This window comes from Glycine max, chromosome 19 (genome assembly GCF_000004515.6).
Source record: "Glycine max cultivar Williams 82 chromosome 19, Glycine_max_v4.0, whole genome shotgun sequence".
NCBI lineage: Eukaryota > Viridiplantae > Streptophyta > Magnoliopsida > Fabales > Fabaceae > Glycine > Glycine max.
Window position 1 is genome coordinate 11,152,925 of NC_038255.2, and position 19,904 is coordinate 11,172,828.

General features: G+C 37.3%; 2 long non-coding RNA genes across 2 annotated transcripts; both read left to right on the forward strand.

The window, feature by feature from the left end:
- The first annotated feature begins 875 nt into the window (after positions 1-875).
- LOC106797242 (uncharacterized) lies at positions 876-2,687 on the forward strand. Its single transcript, XR_001386451.3, has 3 exons — positions 876-1,533; positions 1,687-1,769; positions 1,979-2,687. It is a non-coding gene; the product is annotated as an uncharacterized lncRNA (long non-coding RNA).
- A 1,439-nt stretch (positions 2,688-4,126) lies between these two features.
- Positions 4,127-5,181, forward strand: LOC121172692 (uncharacterized). The gene is made up of 3 exons (XR_001386449.3): positions 4,127-4,573; positions 4,694-4,733; positions 5,044-5,181. It is a non-coding gene; the product is annotated as an uncharacterized lncRNA (long non-coding RNA).
- The last annotated feature ends 14,723 nt before the right edge of the window (positions 5,182-19,904 follow it).

The following is a 19,904-nucleotide window of genomic DNA, read 5'->3' on the forward strand; positions in this document are numbered from 1 at the left end:
TGCATATCCCAAGGATCCATCAGGAAATTATTTGTGAAACAGAGCCATGAGGGTGGCCTCATGGGCCATTTTGGGATAGACAAGACCCTTGTCTTACTGAAAGAAAACTTTTATTGGCCCCATATGAAGAAAGATGTCCATAAGCATTCACTACAAGAAAAATGACCTAAGCCTACGGACGCCTTTTTCCTACAGACATTAATTAGTGTAGGTAAATCTCAAAAATACTTCTACCTACAAGTGACTAATGTAGGTAAAACTCAACCATTTGTACCAACCATTATTTGGTGTAAGTAAATTCATTAAAACTGAAAAAAGACTTCTACCTACAATTACATTGTGTAGGTAAAACTTCAAAAAACTTGTGCCTATGGTTGATTAGTGTAGGTAAAACTCAAAAGGATTACTACCTACAAAAGCACAGTGTAGGCAAAATTCTAAAAAACTTATACCTACAACTACGTAATGTAGATAAAACTTCATAAAACATGTGCCTATAATTGGTTGATGTAGGTATACCCTCAAAAGTCTTATACCTACGATTGTTGGCGTAGGTAAAACTCTTTAAGACTGTTTAAATTTGAATATTAATCTCTTGTTTTTTTAGTAAATACTCAATCTCAAAAAATAACCATTCAATTTAAATTAATTTTTAGTTAATAAATAACCATTCAATTTAAATTAATTTTTAGTTAATAATTGTTCAAAATTTTAAAGATAAAATATATTAATTAGTAATATTAAATTTTAATTTAGATTATTATTTTTATGGATTAATTTAGATTAACATTATTTTTTATGGCAATTTCTTGTTAGTTTCAACAATGATATTCATTTTATCTTGAAATCAAACTCCAAAATGGCCACAAGCCTTTGGATTATGGACCGGGCCTTTGAATTGATGCAGAGAAGGTACTAGTTTAGTTTCACCAAAATAACCCGCAGACGCAAACGTTGAAAACACATCCGTCTGCCCCAACATTACAAGCTAGATCCCTTCTCTCTTTTCTTCCTTTCCCCGTTTGTTTCCCTTCTTCTCTCAGGCAATTCCTCAATCACGCTTTTCCTTTTTTTTCTTTTTTGCCATTCCTTCACAATTTCCCTTTTCTTTTTCATTTTCCCATCTTTTTTTCTTCTTCTTACGTGTTTTACACCGCGAAGAATAATTTGATTGATTGATTAACGCATCAGGAGAAATTTCAGTTACATTGCAAACTTATCTGAACTTGATTCAATTTTCTATATGCTTCAGCTTTTGTATATTATTATATTATTATTTGTTTTTATTTATACTTTGCCTGACTTGTTGCATATATAATGTAATAGTTCGATTTCCATGCCCTTGGTTTGCGTGTTTATCTGTTCGTGTTTGGGTAAAGAGAGTGTGTAGCCATATGATACATCATCATCTTCTTCTTCTTCGTTCTGGACACGCGACAATTAACATAGGGTTTGGGATTGATGCGCAGGTTACATGGCATGTTGCCGTTACTTGCTGAGTTGACTCTCCAAACACTGATGGAATAGATCCAGGTAAATTATTATTATTATTATTTCCACTGGCTTTCAGAGGAAAACATTAGATAAAAAGAAAAAAGGGAAAAAGCTATGTGGGATTAACAATATACTGGTACTTAGTTGTTTATTAGATGCTATATGTGAGCTAAATCTCTGTTCAAATATTAGGCGACTCATGTTTAAGAAAGAATTTGACACAAGCTATGTGGGATTCAATTCTGGATCAGAGCTTCTCTCTCGTCAGAATTTATGTAATGCGTACCTTGACTTCTAAATACATGTCATCTTGCTACCTTCTATATGGCTGCTCTGTGCCACTATATGGAATTGACTCCTATGCTTTTGACATTAGTTTGTAAATATTGCAATTCAACTTGTTTATTTATGGAAGAATTCATTCAGCCTTATTTTGGTTGCTAAAGAAAAAAAATAATTGCTTATAATTTTTGTTTGAGTGCAGCCAAATTGCTATTCCAGAGTTATAAGTGTTAATGGCGATGAACATATTATAATATTTGCGCAGAGGGACATTAAACAGTGGGAAGAGCTTACATATGATTACAGGTTTACCTCTTCTCCAAATGAGGCAGAGGGAGCAATTGCTGTTATTATTATTAGGAGTGTTTGGAAAGCATCCTTGAATATCTTGCTGATCAGAATGACCCTACTACTTTATGCCAGAAATTTATTGATGAGTTTGACCGATGCATCCTCAGTTATTTCGCATTTAATTGGAACCAAGCTTCTTATATGATTAGTCAGGTACAGTATATATAATTTAGAACAAAACTTTGCATGCAGTATACTTCAAGCAGATTTTGGTACTAATAAGTGTCCTAACATTTGTTACTTTTGGGGATGATAATAATAGGCAATGTATAAGTAGAGTATTAGAGTATTTGTATCATCCTCGTATTTATTGAACAGATTTGGCTATATTATTTGGGGATGTTTTAAAAAAATGTATATATGAGATGCTTGTAATACTTCTTACAAAGTAATAAAATTAAAAAATATATATTTAATATTTTTTCATTTAATAATAAGATTATTAGTAATATATTACAGGAGATTTATTCAAACATAAATATGCAAGGTTATTATTAGGAATTGGAATTTGTGTCCCCTGAGAATGTCTCCTAGTGTATCCAATTGATTGATGAGGTCCGGCTGCTTCCTGAAGAACATAAAGCAAAAGTAGAAAAGCTGGAGGTAGACTTCATACTAATAATAATTAAAAAATGTTTAAAAAGAAATAAGAGAAAATCACGTGAGATTGAAAAATAGAGTAGGAAATTAATTTAAATTAGAAAAAAGATGAGGAAATCAAGAAAGACATATAAGAAAGAAGAAGAGAAATCTGATAAAAAGAAAATTTTCAAAACGAAAAGGTGTAATTCACCTTTTATACATAAAACTATCAATTAAAATATCATATTTCACACAAAATTACAAATTTATTTTAAAAAAATTATCGATCTATGAAACTTTAATCTCACTTGCCATAAAATCTTTCACATTTACTCACATTTTCAGATTTGCTTGCTACCTTTGAACCTTTAAAATCATTTTGCATTCCGATTTTGTCACAAGCCTCTAATTATTTAAATAAAAAAATCTAAGAAATTTTCATAAAAAAAGAAGAAGAAGAATTGAACAAGAGAGTTAATGAAGAACTAGAAACGCTCCATGAAAGCTAAGGAAAAGGAGAGACATACAATTTAAGTGGAACTGAAAATACGAAATTTAAAAAGCAAGAAAATTTTCTTGTTTGTGCGGTGACACAAAGCAAGTAAAGAACGTAACCATGCTTTAGCATAGTAATAGTAATCAGTCACACTTTGGACATGAGGAAGTAAGAGTAGAAGGTGACGACATGACCCTTAACGCCTACGGCAGGGTTAGTATCGTTGGTCCAACAATTGTGGTCGTTAAGTGATATATCATATGTTTCATGTTACATAATACTCCATATAATTAAGACATGCAGCATCTGATTACCTTTGGATTCGACAACGAAGCAACTCCGGCGTCCTCCACCTCTGGCTCTGGGGAAACATGGTTCCTGACCTCAATCGCTGCGTCATATGACATATTTTAAACAATTCTGTTTCAATAGGATAGGAGGCAGATAGCTATTTCGTTCAAAATAGAACCATGGTAATGTGAGACATATGACCATATGTTCTTGGTAATGTGGCTATCTGCATGTGCATGAATAGCTCAAGAGTGAATCAGAACCATGGTCATGTGAGTTCAAGTGCTTGGTTCTTTGACATGGATATCCTTATTTTATATGATTTTGATATTTCATATTTGCATATGATTATATTTATAGTTTCTAGCAATTTGTTCATTTCAGCTTAATTCATATATTGCTGATTTGCAGGGTGTAAAATGTGGTATTTATGGTGCCAATTCTGCAGAATGAATTATGAGCATGCAGGTACATTTTATTTTTGAATTTGCTTCCCTTGTTTTCTGGTGAGTTTTTTCCATCTTGATTTTTCTGCTCACTCTATATGTTGGAGGTTTCTATTGTATTATTTAGATGTTGATATGTTGATTTTTGTTTCTTTTTTGTGCTGAGTATCTATTGTTATTTCTATTTCTACTATATTGTTTCTTTGGTAGTTGGATTTTTGTAGTCCTTATTGAGCTTAATGGAGAATAAGGTATTTCTAGATTGAAGCTTTGTTTCTTATATTGAATATCTACTCTTTGCAGAGAGTTCCACTTATTTACGAACAAAGTCCTTTTAAAATAATGCAAGTAAAGAACTTACACTGAAACTTGTCCGGTACCTAAAATTGTGATATATAACTTTTCTAACAATGATATGTTTTTTGAAGTTTACTACATGCAGTAAATTCAAATGGTGCATGGTACTGGGAGAATATCTCATTGTACAAATATTCATTTTTCAAATTAAACTTATAATTTTCAGTTGCTTTGACACTCTCATTCATGTGACACAGGTGTTGGGGCTATAGAGTTTATTATATGCCATTCAGAGGTCTCAATTGCACTTGCGGAAGAGAAGAAGATACCTGAGGTTCTCCTATCTAAGCCCTCTGTTTTATAGCAGTTTAATTGTTAGGAAGGATTTGAGAGTTGTGTACAATCTTTTGTAAACAGTTAGTCTCACCCAAATATTTGTTTTGAAACTTTTCAGCTATTCAAGACATTTCCAAATGCAACAAAGTATCTCAAGAGTAAGTTTTGTTGATTCTCTCCTTTCTTTCCTAAAATGCTTGTGCTTTAGAAAGAAGCATTCATTTTTATGTCTTTGTTACAGCAATTAATGAATATAACTTTTTTGTGCAATGGAAATGAAAATATAAGGATATCTTGTAAATGGAAACTTGGGGATTGTTTGGTTTGACCAATTTATACAGAATCATATACATTGGAATTTATTTTTCTGAGGTTAATTTCAGTCATGACCTCAAGGAATTAATTATGTCTTTTGCTTTGAATATTTTGTGTTTCCCATTCCTAATTCAATTTTTAATACTGTCACAGGATCAAACTCAGAGCTTTGAACTTCCTATTAAGAAAAGGATGTATACATATCTTACCTTCCACTCGCACATACTTTTTTTAGGACCATTGAGGAGATATTCATATGGCATGGTGCTTCAAATGGTTTCTGGCGTGGGGTAAGTATATGTAGTATATGTATATCTGTCATTATGAAATGAACATTTGATGTAATAATTAAACTTTGGATTTGTTTGATCACCCCCCCCCCCCACACGAAAGTTGAACTTCGGATTTGGAATATGACCATCATTTACTCAATGGCTGTAGGATGTCAAATTGTTAATTTATGATGTTGGGGAACTAAAACCAACTATTTTCTGTGTTGTTCCCCGTGTGCTTGATAGAGTGTACTCAGGTAAAGTCTTGAAAATTCTCATGATTGTTGACAGTTTGATGATCTTTCCATAATCATATAATCTTGATGGTAAAATTATTATTTCAATAGGACAAAGCTACTCTGCAAATTATTTCTTGATCATTGGAGTAGCATTTTTCTTACTTTTCTTTTTCATTTTTCTTCCTTCCCCTTCCCAATTGGGAAAAAAATGCATTGACTCTCAACCCCTATCTGATACACAGGTTTGACACAGAAGATTTCTTCTGGGGGCTTCTTGAGGAAGACATTAAAGAAAGACAGCAGAATCTCCTTTTATGTTTATTATTATTTTCAAAACTCAAAAAGAAAGACAGATTTGAACTGTAATTATGTTTATGTATGAACATGCGCACACAGTAGAATCTCCTTTTATGTTTATGTAGTCTAATTTTCGATTTTGAATGCTAATTATATGGGTCTAAAATTGTTCTTGATTAATTTGATTAGGGAAATGACGATTAGCTAATACTTCTAGATTTAAATTTATTTCTTATAAATATAAATCAATAAAATTAAGAGCACAACTATAAAATTATGTCTAACTGAAATATATGTGGAAGTTATTCTGATGTCTTGTCACTCTAACTTTGTGTATATATGCAAAAGATATTGTAGACATCTTTATGGTCCTTGTACTAGATTAGGGTCTTGATGTCTTGTCACTCTAATAGTGGAGGGTCAGCTCTAGCCAAGGCCTAGGTAATTATGAACTTGGCAAAGCTAGTTGGAGTTGGAGCTGGAAGGATCGTTGGATTGCTTATCTGTCATTATGAAATTGAAACATTTGATGTAATAATTAAACTTTGGATTTGTTTGATCCCCCCCCCCCCCCCCACACGAAAGTTGAACTTCGGATTTGGAATATGACCATCATTTACTCAATGGCTGTAGGATGTCAAATTGTTAATTTATGATGTTGGGGAACTAAAACCAACTATTTTCTGTGTTGTTCCCCGTGTGCTTGATAGAGTGTACTCAGGTAAAGTCTTGAAAATTCTCATGATTGTTGACAGTTTGATGATCTTTCCATAATCATATAATCTTGATGGTAAAATTATTATTTCAATAGGACAAAGCTACTCTGCAAATTATTTCTTGATCATTGGAGTAGCATTTTTCTTACTTTTCTTTTTCATTTTTCTTCCTTCCCCTTCCCAATTGGGAAAAAAATGCATTGACTCTCAACCCCTATCTGATACACAGGTTTGACACAGAAGATTTCTTCTGGGGGCTTCTTGAGGAAGACATTAAAGAAAGACAGCAGAATCTCCTTTTATGTTTATTATTATTTTCAAAACTCAAAAAGAAAGACAGATTTGAACTGTAATTATGTTTATGTATGAACATGCGCACACAGTAGAATCTCCTTTTATGTTTATGTAGTCTAATTTTCGATTTTGAATGCTAATTATATGGGTCTAAAATTGTTCTTGATTAATTTGATTAGGGAAATGACGATTAGCTAATACTTCTAGATTTAAATTTATTTCTTATAAATATAAATCAATAAAATTAAGAGCACAACTATAAAATTATGTCTAACTGAAATATATGTGGAAGTTATTCTGATGTCTTGTCACTCTAACTTTGTGTATATATGCAAAAGATATTGTAGACATCTTTATGGTCCTTGTACTAGATTAGGGTCTTGATGTCTTGTCACTCTAATAGTGGAGGGTCAGCTCTAGCCAAGGCCTAGGTAATTATGAACTTGGCAAAGCTAGTTGGAGTTGGAGCTGGAAGGATCGTTGGATTGCTGCACTGCCCACATTCAATTATGTATGTTATAAGCTCTCTCTAAGATCTAAACATTTACCTACAATTGAAGATGATAGGTACATGTTAAAGACTTTTACCTACAGTTAGGAGATGTAAGTAGAAGTTAATGACTTTTACCTACACATTATACATAGTAGGTAAAACCTATAGTGACAGACAATTAGCTGTCATTATACGCCCCCTCAAAGTTGACAGAAGAAATGTCTGTAGGACAAAGTTTATTATACATTTACCTACGGATTTTTTACTTATAGTGACAGTTTTTGTCTGTAGGTATAGGTCATTTTTATTGTAGTGATTGCACTAGGTGTGTGGCTTGTTTACAAGCCTAGTCTAGGGTGATACCTCATAGGCTATACACACCCTTACTCATCCCATTTGCACCCTCGGTAGACATTAGTATGGACTTTGTTCTTGGGCTTCCTTGAACCCAAAGACGTGTAGACTCTATCTTTGTGGTGGTGGATAGGTTTAGCAAGATGGCACACTTTATACCATGGCATAAGGTAGATGATGTTTCTCACATCTCAAAACTCTTCTTTGGGGAAATTATGAGACTCCATGGTTTGCGTAGGATTATTGTGTTAGATAGAGATGCTAAGTTCCTTAGCCTTTTCTGGAAAACCTTATGGGCTAAGCAAGGAACTAAGCTTCTTTTCTCTACCACTTGTCATCCATAAATTGATGGGCAAACAAAGGTAGTGAATGGGTCTCTATCCACCCTTTTAAGGGCTTTTCTGAAAGGAACCCATAAGTCTTAGGATTAGTATCTTCCTCATGTAGAATTTTCCTACAACATGGGGATTCATAGAACCACCAAGCAATCCCCTTTTGAGGTTATCTATGGGTTCAATCCTCTAACACCCTAAGACCTAATTCCCCTCCCACTTGACACTTCTTTTATACATAAAGAAGGGGAATCAAGGTTAGATTTTGTAAAGAAGTTGCATGAGAGGGTTAGGAACCAACCAAAGGTGTATGCTACTAAAGGAAGTAGAGGAAGAAATGAGCTAGTTCTTAATGAAGGGGACTGGGTTTGGCTCCATCTTAGGAAGGATAAATTCCCTACTAAGAGGAAATCCAAGCTTAGTCCTAGAGGATGGACCTTTTCAGGTCTTGGAGAGGATCAATAAAATGCCTATAGGTTGGACCTCCCAGAAGAGTATGGAGTCAGCACCACTTTTAACATTTCTGATTTAATTCCTTTTGCAGGTGGAGCCGATAATGAGTAGGAGGAACCAACAGATTTGAGGTCAAATCCCCTTCAAGGGGGAGGGGATGATACAATCCTCCCTAGGAAGGGATCAGTCACCAGAGCCATGAGCAAAAGACTCCAAGAGGATTGGGCTAGAGCTTCTAAAGAAGGTCCTAGGGTTCTCATGAACCTTAGGATAAATTTCTGAGCCCATGGGCCAAGGTTGGGTCCACTTTTCTTTGTAAATATTAGAATAGGTTTTCCTACTTTTAGGCCTTGTATTTTGGCCATTTTAGGTTTGTAGGGAACCCTACAAATTAAGGGTACAAGTTAAGGGTACCCTAGTAGTATAAGGTTTTAGCCTTGTATTTCAGGGCATTTTGAGTAGTCTTTGTAGTAGGGACTTTAATTTTTGTATTTTCATGTATTTTGGCATGGGGTGAGCTTAGCTATTGAAGAGGTGTGAGTAGCCCCCCTCTAGCTTCTCAAGGAAGGTTTCTTCCTTACTTCCCAAGGAAGCAACCTTCCTCGCTTCTCAAGGAAGCTTCCCATGTGCTAGGCTATAAATAGAAACTTGTGTAACACTTGTCATAACTTTGATGATTGAGAAACTTGTGAGACACACCTCAAAGTTCAACTTGTCTCCCTAATCTCCTTCAACTCCCATGCCCCCCTCCCCCCACCCTCTATGATGCAATCCTACCCCCTAAGGGCATTGAATAGAAGACTCAAAGATGATTGGGCCAGAGATGCAAGAGAAGGCCCTAGGATTCTCATGAGCCTTAGGGTAGATTTCGGGCCCATGTCATGGGCTAAGTATGAGCCCACTAATCTTTGTACATATTAGATTAAGGTTTCATTATTTTTGGCGTTGTATTTAGGGCTCCATATTATAGGTACGGTACCCTAGAAATATAGGATTTTTCAGCCCTTGTATTTTAGGGCATCTGGACTAGTTTTTGTATTAGGAGTAGTTTTGTAATTTTCACATGCATTAGTCTCACTTTGTAATTTGCTTGCTACTCCCCATTGCCACATCATATAGTCTCACTTTGTGCATGTCCTTCATGCTTTACATGCCTCATAACACCTAAGCATACTTAGTGGAGAATCCTAAACTTGATCTTGGATTAGTGGACTGAACCATAGCTGAAATTCACTAATCATAATTAGTGAAATTTTGGCTCCAAAATTTGGTTCCACAAATTCAATTTCAAATTCAAATTGAAATTTGAGTAGCAAGTAAATGCTCACCCCCCCTTCTGAAATTTACAAAACTACCCCTAATACAAAAACTAGTCTAGGTGCCCTAAAATACAAGGACTGAAAAATCTTACATTTCCAGGGTACCCTACCTATATTATGGAGCCCTAAATACAAGGGCCAAAAATAATGAAACCTTAATCTAATATACAAAGATAAGTGAGTTCATACTTAGCCCATGTCATGGGCCTGAAATCTACCTTAAGGCTCATAAGAACCGTAGGGCCTTCTCTTGCATCTCTGCCCCAATCTTCTTGGAGTCTTCTATCCAATGCCCTTAGGGGGTAGGATTGTATCACTCTATCTCTCTCATTCTCTTCCTTCATTGAAGCTTCCTCTGTAAGCTTCTTATCCAAGGCACTCTTTTGGTGGTGAAGCTTCTCCTTCCATGGCTTATCCTCTAGTAGATGGCGCGTCCTCTCACCTCTTATCCTTTATCTTTCGCTGCAACTCCATGGCCGAAAATCACCATTGAAGGACCTTATTGAAGCTCAAAGACCCAACCTCCATAGAAGCTTCACAAGAAAGCTTCCATCAATATTATACTTAGACTATCCTAAAAAATGATAGCTTTTTCAATTGGAAACCCAAGATTGCTAACCAGACCTTTAAGTCAGATCCCATCCTTTATTGCTTCTATTAGAGCATGCACTCTACCTTTGTAGTGGATAAAACCACAATGGGCTAAAGAGTTTCCTTCCAACTATCAAGAGAGTTGCCAATCATGAATGCGTACCTTGTCATAGTTCTCCTTGCATCCAAATCTACAGCATAGTCAAAATCTAAATAACCAACAAGAGCACTAGAGGTGTCTCCATGGTAGACAAGTCCAATATCAGTTGTACCCATTAGTACCCAAATATACATATCACAACTTACCAATTGTCACAACCTACCCTTCGGCGGGAAGGCGACGCGGGGCTCACGGGTGTGTCATCCAAGAAAGGAAAATGCGCGGAGTCGCCACCAACGTTTATTCGAGGAAAACGTTGGAAAACCCGAAAAGGTGTGGTCTACGAACTTTAAGCGTGAAAGGTTCAGGAGTTATTTTTACGCACGGGGAAGGTATTAGCACCCCATGCGTCCATCAAAAGGGACATCAAACTTTAATCAAGTGTACAAATATGATTTGAAACCTTAATCTAATATACAAAGATAAGTGAGTTCATAATTAGCCCAAGTCATGGGCCTGAAATCTACCTTAAGGCTCATGAGAACCGTATGGCCTTCTCTTGCATCTCTGGCCCAATCTTCTTGGAGTCTTCTATCCAATGCCCTTAGGGGGTAGGATTGCATCACTCTATCTTTCTCATTCTTTTCCTTCATTGAAGCTTCCTCTGTAAGCTTCTTATCCAAGGCACTCTTTTGGTGGTGAAGCTTCTCCTTCCATGGCTTATCCTCTAGTAGATGGCGCCTCCTCTCACCTCTTATCCTTTATCTTTCGCTGCAACTCCATGGTTGAAAATAACCATTGAAAGACCTTATTGAAGCTCAAAGACCCAACCTCCATAGAAGCTTCACAAGAAAGCTTCCATCAATATTATACTTAGACTATCCTAAAAAATGATAGCTTTTTCAATTGGAAACCCAAGATTGCTAACCAGACCTTTAAGTCAGATCCCATCCTTTATTGCTTCTATTAGAGCATGCACTCTACCTTTGTAGTGGATAAAACCACAATGGGCTAAAGAGTTTCCTTCCAACTATCAAGAGAGTTGCCAATCATGAATGCGTACCTTGTCATAGTTCTCCTTGCATCCAAATCTACAGCATAGTCAAAATCTAAATAACCAACAAGAGCACTAGAGGTGTCTCCATGGTAGACAAGTCCAATATCAGTTGTACCCATTAGTACCCAAATATACATATCACAACTTACCAATTGTCACAACCTACCCTTCGGCGGGAAGGCGACGCGGGGCTCACGGGTGTGTCATCCAAGAAAGGAAAATGCGCGGAGTCGCCACCAACGTTTATTCGAGGAAAACGTTGGAAAACCCGAAAAGGTGTGGTCTACGAACTTTAAGCGTGAAAGGTTCAGGAGTTATTTTTACGCACGGGGAAGGTATTAGCACCCCATGCGTCCATCAAAAGGGACATCAAACTTTAATCAAGTGTACAAATATGATTTCAAAATGTTTTATTTTCCCTTTTTTATGTCTTTTTTGTGTTTTTATGCTTTTTATGTTTTTTGTATTTTTTATCTTTTTGTGGTCGAGAAGGGTGTTTCCCTCGCTCCTATGTATCCTCAATTGCGAGAAGGAAACTTCCAAACAAAAACGTCCGATTGATTTTTTTGATTACTTTATTCAAAGATATTTTGATTATTTTATTATTATTTTGCCCCTTTTTTGGTTTTAACCGAGATTAGTGCATGAACGATCGGTTGGATTTTATTTTAACAGTGATTAAACAAGATAACAACACAAATGAATGGTTGAAAATCATTTTATTATTTATTAGGTGAGAAAACGGCTTAAATAAATGGTTAAAGCACGTTAAAAGGGGGTACAGAAAACAAACAAAATGAAAATAAAAGTATGCGAAACAAGTGGGGACCACTAAGGGTGCATAGAATGAATTGAAAGATTCGATTTTGGGAACTTACCGGTTGAAGACCGAAGAACGACGAAGAACGACGAAGAACGATGAAGAATGGTGAAGAATCTTCACGAAATCGCTCACGGAAAAGTCTCGAAAGCGTTACGGAAGCACCTCGGCATGGATGTTTTCCACAGAAAAAATTTTCCTCACTACTTTCGAGAGAATCCTAAACTACCAGAAGGGTTGAACAATTTACTCTACCCTCTTTCCCCTATTTATAGGAGAAAGGAGGGAGGTGGTTGCCGCCCAGGCGAGCTAGGTTGCTTCCACTAGAAGGCACCGCCTTCTGTTGGAACATCCTGGAAGGCCCTAGTGGGCCTGGTTGCTATTTGCACCCCCTTTCTGTTTTTACTAAATACATCCCTTTTGTGTTTTTTATGCTGATTCCTTTTCGAAACTTTATGGATTTCGTAATGATACACATTTTCTTTTCGGAATGTTGAGAAACTTGACGGATTACCTAACGAAGGGTGTTAAGTACCTCGAGGTGGTCAAGCGAAGGTTGCATGCCACCAAACAATGGTCCCCGGATGAAATTAGGGTAGGGCAGTTGCCCCTCTTTACTTATCTTTTATTGGAGATAAAAGCGAAGTAAAGATAAGACACTAATTTCGTTCGAGCGGAACATCATTCGACCGGTCAATATCCCAACCAACGGAACCTGTCATTCAGAAAGAAAGAAAAGGCATCAGAAGCGTCAACAAAACTTTAGTGTCTTGAAAGCGATAAAATGGGATAACCACGATGTTTCCATGCGCTATCAAACCTGATCGTCACCGCCCAGCAGAGAAGAATCTCGTGCGTCGTTGGGCTTGAATATCTTCGGACGACTAAAGTAAACCTGCAAAATTTTTGAAAATAATCAGAATCGAACGACCAACATCATCCTGATACTGTCGAATTCGTTTGCCTCGGTTGACGAAAGGAGCAGATAACCATACGGTACCCCGCATGTCACCTGACTTCATGGGTCAGGATGACAGAAGGTGCAGAAGACGACGTTAGTCTCTGCGCGTCAACGGGCTCGTTTGCCCCTGGTTGATGAAAGGTGCGGATGACCATATGGTACTCGCGCTTGTCAGCTGACTGCATGGGTCAGGATGAGAGAAACCGTTTGTACGGATAACCTCTTGGGTATCTCTGCATGTCACCTGACTTCACGGGTCAGGATGACAGAAACCGTTTGTACAGATAATCGCTTGGGTATCTCCGTATGTCACCTGACTTCACGGGTCAGGATGACAGAAACCGTTTGTACGGAAAGCCGCTTGGGTATCTCTGTACGTCACCTGACTTCACGGGTCAGGATGACAGAAAGTGCTGAAGACGATGTAAGTCTCCGCGTGTTAACGAGTTCATTGGCTCCTGATTGACAAAGGGTGCAGAAGACGACGTTAGTCTCTACATGCTACTGGACTCTGAGTCTGACAGACAGCGAAAGAGTGTTTATACGGATAACCAATTGGGTATCTCCGCCTGCCACCTAACTTCACGGGTTAGGATTAACAGAAATCGTTTGTGCGGATAACCACTTGGGTATCTCCGCATGTCATCGGACTTCACGGGTCACGATAGCAAAAAGTGGGGTGGTCGACAAAAGCAAGGTTTTTGCTCCTACGTATCCTCAATTTGCGATGAGGAACTCAGACCTACGTAGTTCTTGCTTTTGTGATGTGCGAGACTAAAATAGTCTCTATCGGGAGATGCTGACATCTTCGAAAAGGGTGCAGATGACCACATTGGCCTCTGCTTGTCAATCGAACTTGGGGTCTCCGAATGACGAGGTGCGGATAACCGAAAGGTGTCTCCGCATGCTACCAGACTCTTGGGTCATGATAGCAAAAGGTGGGGTGGTCGACAAAAGCGAGGCTTTTGCTCCTACGTATCCTCCATTTGTGATGAACAACTCAGACCTACGTAGTTCTTTCTTTTGTGAGACTAAATAGTCTCAGTGTTCTTTCACTAAAATGCGAACATGCTTTAGTAAACAAACAAAACCTCCAATTGATCCGAGCAACATATATGATTTTTTTGATGAAAAACAATGTGCCTATTGGGGAAGGAGAGTATGCTGATGAAATTTTCTCATAACCATAAATGAGATTTCGGATGTTAGCGTTCATTCCTAAACGACCATTTAGAGGAAACACTGGGCCCGACAGAATAGAAGAATATCACTCGAAGTGTATCAATCTCACATGAGTAAGTGTTTTATCCTAATTTCTCCGATCTTTGATCGAGAACTCTCTTCTATTTTTTTTGTTTTCTTCCGAGGGCAGGGTTTGTGGTAAGTTGGGATTTTGGCTCAAGGCTTGTAGAACGGCTGGACATGATATATGTCAGGATGTTGGTTTGGCCAGCGGCTCAGGGAAAAAGGAGAAGTCCCACATTATTTCCATGATACACATGCAACACTGATGATTAGGAAATTTTATGCAAAACTGGTAATACATGCACCCATGTGGACACTCAAGCATTAAGTTTTTTATGGTCATGTGACATTAGGGCTCAGGATTTATTTCCTATTTTAGTCAACCCAGTGCTCCCAAAACATGTTCTTTTATCAATTCACGCATTCATCCGAGTCCATTAGGGGCGTTCGGGAAAATTTTCACAGCATTCACCCTTTAGGTGTATACACATTTTCCAACAAAAAACCCTTCATTTTGATCGGTGAATTTTTGTTCAAAGAAAAGCTGGAAGTTATTTTCTCATCAAAAGCATGTTGGCTTTTTAGCTAACCAAATTTATTTTTATTTATTTTTCATCTATTAAGTTATTATTACTTATTTATTTTCTCTTTCTGAAAAGGTCATGCGGATGAGGGCACACACGGCCTACCTATGTCAAATAACAAAGCAAACAGAGAAGAATGCAATGGTAAGTCACAACAAAAAATAGTGACAAAATAACTGAGAGCCGTAATGCCAGATCATAGCGGAAACAGAAACAATAATTGAAAGCAGTAATGTTAGATGACAACAAAAACAATAACTGAAAGCAGTAATGTTAATCACAAAAAAAGTGCAGCGACCTTGGTCATGTGGCTCCGCTCCCTCGCAAGAAACCGAGCAGGTCATTCATATCCTCATCCATACGGGATTCATCCGCCTCACCCGGGGATCCAGTAGGGTCCTCCCCTACCTGGGCATCGGGCTAGTCACCAGGCCATGCGACCTCAGCCCCAAACTGCTCTGGGGTACGGCATACAAAAGGGGTGGAAACCTGGCCCTGCTGACTGAGGCTGAACCGGTAGAGACACTCATGTATCTGCACCTGTCCATGGTGTTTGGCCGCCTGCTGGTGAACCAAATGATATATATACCGCTCCACGTGCAGTGGCCCAACCGAATCGGCCTGCCGAGGTGGGGGCGGTGCGCCCGCGTCCTGATGTGCGTTGCCCTGCGCCTGCCTAGGCGTGCAGTACTTCTCGATGAAGGCTCGGGTGATCAGTGGTCGGATTACCTTGCTGGGGGTGATAGGAACTCCGTAGGACTGGCAGAGGCCCGTGATCAGAGCCGGAAACCCCAAGGCCCTGTTGGACTTCTCTAGGTCCAGAGGGTGCCTAGTAGGCGCCATTCCAGCAAACAAATAAATGGCATCAGCAATCACTTGGGCCATGTGAACGCTCATCTGTGTCAGGATGGCATGCACCAACTGACACTTAGGCAGAGGGAGGTCAGAGTTGTGGTCGCTAGGCAAGACATTGCTATGCAGCAGTGTCATCCATATCTGGGTCAAGGTAGTCATGTTGGTGCGCATGATCCATACCTGCCTCCCTGCAGCGGTCCGGGCGAAATCCTGTCCTGGCATGCACAACAGTTGGGCGATGGCTTCCTCATCGAAACCGTCTGCCTGTCTCCTCCTCTGGCTGAATTCACATTGCTGGTCTTTCTTCAAAATCAGTGGGTCACCCAAGAACTGGCTGTTGACATCTGCATCAAAGGGGACCCAGTGACCCCTCACCCGTGAGCGCATGTCCCGAACCCCCTCCTCAGTAGGCCAGGCATTGGCATAAAATTCTATGACTATCTCCGGGTCAAATTTAGCCATAGGGGTCACTAGTCGTGCCCAATGTCTGCAAGAGATATCTCCCTGGAAGTCAGGATACTTGTCTCTCCCTGTGGAAAGACCATCCCTTGATGGCCTCGAAGCGCTATTGGTGCTCGACACACCGAAAACGGTGACTATCAAACTCCAAGGCGGCACTGGAGCCTTATGCATAAATTCTGAAATAAGAATAAAATAAAATTACTATAACCGTTGAAGAAATAGTAAACCATACAAGATTTATTAGAGGAAAGTTACCCATTTTAGTAAGACAAAATGACTCAAGTATAGCAAAGGAGCACAAAAGAATTTGTCAAAGGGGGTACCAGTTAGTACAACTTGGTGGGTAACATTTATCCCCACTGCAAGTACATCTACCCCACTTGTAAATACAACGTCTGCAGCCTCTGAATAACCAAATATCTGGAACAAATCCAACCAAAGAGTTAGACAGATTGAATTGTGAATGATATAATATTTATATGGAAGATTAGGAATTTGAATACATGATGGAAATACTCACGTTGACTTCAACAGTTGGATTCACATTGCCATTTACTACAAAAGCACCACCAAGAATCACTCTCTAAGTTCTTTTTATGAAATTATTTTATTTATATTCATTCGGGTGATGCACGAATGTTTATTATAGGTACAAATTTTTAGAACTTTCTATAATGTTTGGGTAATAAGTATGTAACATGATAACTCTAGATTACATATACCAGAATAATCTAATGTTTCTGGAAGCAATAATTTTAGATTGAACTAAATATTAAATATTTGTAAATTGTCTTACTATAGTCGGTGCAGCAACTCTATACATATCCAAAGAACACCATATTTTATTAAGCTAGTAAAAGTTGGAAGATATTGTCTTAATAACATGTCAAAATATTGTCTTAATGTCAACATAGTTGGAAGATATTGTCTTAACTCTGGAGGTAATATAGCTGCATCTTCTAAGATATTGTCTCCACGGTGGTGGTATTGTTCTTCGTCGTCGTGATGGGGTTCTCTGCGGTGGTAGTGTTGTTCTTTGCCTCTATGATGGGGATTTCCGTGGTGGTGGTGCTGTTCTTCGTTGCCGTGATGGGGCTCTCCTCAGTGGTTTTTGTGTTAGTGTAGCAGAAGTGCAGAACAGCAAAAGCCAAGATCGAATAAAGGTAAACGAAAATGACAAATGAGTGAAGTAGGTTATTTTAAAATGCCAGTCTTTAAAATAAGTTAACTTTACAACTATTTTTATGTAAAAATCAAGTTATTGAAAATACCTATAACTACAAAACTAGTTATATTTATATAACTACTTTTAAATAACCAGATATTATATACGTGGTTATTAGTAACTATGGGAATTTTTTCAAAAGCCCGGTTATTTTTTAGAATCTATAGTTATTAAATACAAAGATAATCTTTTTTATTCAAATTATAATAAAGTATTTCTTATTTTTTATCATGTGTAAGAACTAAGAGAAAATTAAATATGTATTAACAGTAGTGTAAATATATTTTATAGAGTCATCAAATCACAAATATATATATATATATATATATATATATATATATATATATATATATATATATATATATATATATATGATAAGTTTGTTTGTTTTGATGATAACTACCTTGAAAGTCATGCAAAAGAATATTTTTAATTGATCATTGACAATGTAAAAACTTTTAAACTGGCAGTCTATGCTATCCACATATTAAATTTGTTAGTAAGATATAATATTTTTTCTCAAATCAATAACTAATAATTTAAATACATTAAATAAAAGCAATACATTAAATGACTTAGTTTAGTTGTTCTTATCCACATCTGGACCCAATTTAAAATTAAAAGAATGTACACCAAATAAAAAGTGGGTAATGTACTAAATGTATAATGATGTCCCCATTGGCTACTTTGGAAAGACACGGATTACAAAACACACAATCCTGCTAGTCTCGCTGATAACATCAAATAGAAAAACTTATTTCCACCGTAATAGCTTTCAAAGCTTTATAATGAGTAATTGTGCCAATGCACCCTGAATATACATCTTACCATCCCTCTCACACCTCTAATTATTTCCACCGCACAAAATCTGCACTATAAAGTCCATCACCTCCTCTTGTATTCACCAAATAGACTATTAGCCCCAGAGGTCCAAGACTGACCCTAATCACACTTTATAATTATTTTTTTTTTCGTGTTGGCATATTTCCTTTTTCTAAACATTTTGTGCTCTTTTTGTTTGTGGTAGATCCATGAGCCAGAAAACAAAATCCCATTCATGGGCCTTCGTTGCAGATCTACTTGGTTGAAATTCATTGACCGTGTCTTATATTTCTTTGCCCTCTCTTTTATGCTTTGTCTTACCCTTTGCGGTAACCATGGCCAATAAACATCTTCAACGACCATGATTTCATTGATTAATTAAATCAGGTAAAAGTCCTAATTTTTTCGTTATTCTAAATTGAGTTATTTAATAGTCACAATTACATGATTAATTTGTATTCTCCTTAAAAGTCATGGTTGATACCCACACGAATTGATTTGTTGCATATCTACACCAATGTCTTTGTTAGTTCAAGGAGGAACCCACACAAATAAGATCTTTTTAGGAACATTTTGAGAGAGTAGTAGATTAGTTAGGCAATTCATGTTTGGTAAACAAGGTACAAAAAGTATCACCAATTTTTCCAAATCATTTAATACTTTACAAAGCAACCACAGTTGTTAGAGTACTCATAATTTCTTTCAAGCCACTCACCATAATTATTGTTGGTACCAACAAATGGTTTATCCAAGTGGTACTAGACAGAGATTCCTTAAGCATGTGGTCAAAGATTTGAGTCTTCACTGATGCGTGCGGAGAAAATCTTGTTGAGAGGGGCATCCCACGTATGTTTTCCAACAGGTCCCTTGGACGAGATTAAAATCCTCTTGGTTGGCTGATATCCTTCTTTGTTATCATATACAACAAAAAATAATTGTCTAGAAACCTTATTTCCCATCCCCTGTTAGTAGTAGTAAAAGTAGGTAGTGTTTCTGGTACAGGAATAAACATGCAATATACTTTATCTTTATTCCAACTGCTCTTCTCATAATTGGTGTGGCTATATTAATAATATCTCGTATGTAATCTAAAAGGCTAAACTATCATATTTGTTTAAAATATATGCTAGTCGCAGATTTTATTAACATCCAAATTAAGTTGTGAATTTATTGGCATTATTTTGAGATTGTGTGGAACAATTAGAAACTCGAATTGAAATACTTAATCTTTCTAGCTAGACCAAACTCATGATTTTTGTTAGATGGGTCTAGCTTCTGGTTCTACATCCATACCAGAAAGTATTCGCACAGAGAGTCTTGAGGTGTAATTCGGCAATTACACAATGATAAAGATGGAAGAAAGTTCAGGGTTTCCTGTGTTATTTGGTGGTGAAAATTCAAACCCTCCTGATGATGGTGGCAAAGACAAGATTCTGGGGCTGCAACTTAGTGCAAGACTTCAAAACAATGGTCTCAAAGATAAGATATTTCTAGGGTTGGAACTTATTGCAAGACTTCAACAC